This window comes from Bison bison, unplaced genomic scaffold (genome assembly GCF_000754665.1).
Source record: "Bison bison bison isolate TAMUID 2011002044 unplaced genomic scaffold, Bison_UMD1.0 scf7180017864516, whole genome shotgun sequence".
NCBI classification, from domain to species: Eukaryota; Metazoa; Chordata; class Mammalia; order Artiodactyla; family Bovidae; genus Bison; species Bison bison.
In genome coordinates, this window is record NW_011495069.1 from 8,565,912 (window position 1) to 8,567,359 (window position 1,448).

The window sequence follows — 1,448 nt, forward strand, 5'->3', positions numbered from 1 at the left end:
GGCCACTCCAGGGCAGCGACCTGCATTGACTCTGAAGGCCCCTCTTTCCGTAACCCGGTGTCTGTCCAGGGCTGAGAAGGAGGCCCCTTGCCTGCCCTTCTTCCCAACCAGGATGCTCCTTTAAGACCAAAAGGATGGGGGTTGTGTAAGAGTCAGACACAACAGCCCCATCCTCCCCCTCCTTCACAGGCCAGGTTTCCTGCCATTGACAGCATCCCAGCTGGGCTCTGCCCGGCCTCATGCTTAACCCCTTCAAGGCCAGATCTCAGGGCTACTGGGCACCCCAACCTTCATCCATAAAACCAGGAGAATGAAAGTCCCTACTTCATTGGGTGGTTTTGAGGATTAAATGTGTTAATCATTGTGTGAAGTACTTAGAACAGTGCTTAGCATATATCAGTCTCTTAATACATATTAACTAGTATTCCTCATTGTGTGAACTTGATAAATCATTTCACCTGAGTCTCATTCTCTTCAGCAGTCCAATGGAGAACATAATAAACCTACTTCTGAAACGTAGTCCTGGGGATGAATTCTGATCATGTACATTAGAACATTTTGTAGAGTGCTGTAACAACACAATATGGATGGACAAAAAAAAAAAAATACTCCCTTTAACTAGGTAATAAAATTCGTTACCAGGAGATGGGCCTTGTAGTTTTCAGACTTATTACCTTACTTGCCAGGTTGAGGGTGCAGTGGAAAGAGTGGATTTGGGGTTGGAATTAGGTACCCCCAATCCTGTTTCCTTGCCTATCAAGTACGGTGGTCACCCCTGCTGGGTCTGCTGTTTAGGGTCTTTGTGGGGGACAAAGGAGATCAGAGAACAAAGGTATGAACATGCTTTGCAAACATTAAAAAGTGCTAGAAGGGAGGGAAAGAGATTTGTGAAGAGTCGGGAGGGGTGCGGGGACCCCTTGGCAGGGGCATTAGTCTTGGGGCTCTGGGTGCTGCAGAGTTTGCCCAGTGGGGAGAGAGTAGAAGGTGCACTCCTGGAACCAGCATTGTGGGGACAGGACTCCCCCTTGAGAAGTGAGGTGTCAAATAAGAAACTAGGCCAGCTCTAGAAGTCCCCGATGGGGGCAAAGAAGGAAAGAGGTCCTTTCCCCAGGCTTGGACCCATCCCTTCATTACCCTCTTCCCAGCCAATTCCATTTGCCATCAGAGGATATTGGACAGAGGCCCCTCCAGTAGGCTCCCTTGTGACCTTCCTGCCAAGACTTGTTGGGAGGGGCTCACCCTGCATATCTGCAGCACCCCTCTCCCCACTTTTAGGCTGCAGATTCTTGGCCTCACCCCTAGGGAGAGCAAGCTTGACACCTTTCACACACGCAGGCCAGGGCAGGTCTAAACCTGCTCCAGAGGGAAAAAGCATGGTGTACTAGAACCCTGCCCTGCCTTCCCATCTGAACGAAGAGCATCCGCCAAGGCCCAGCAGAGCGGGCTGA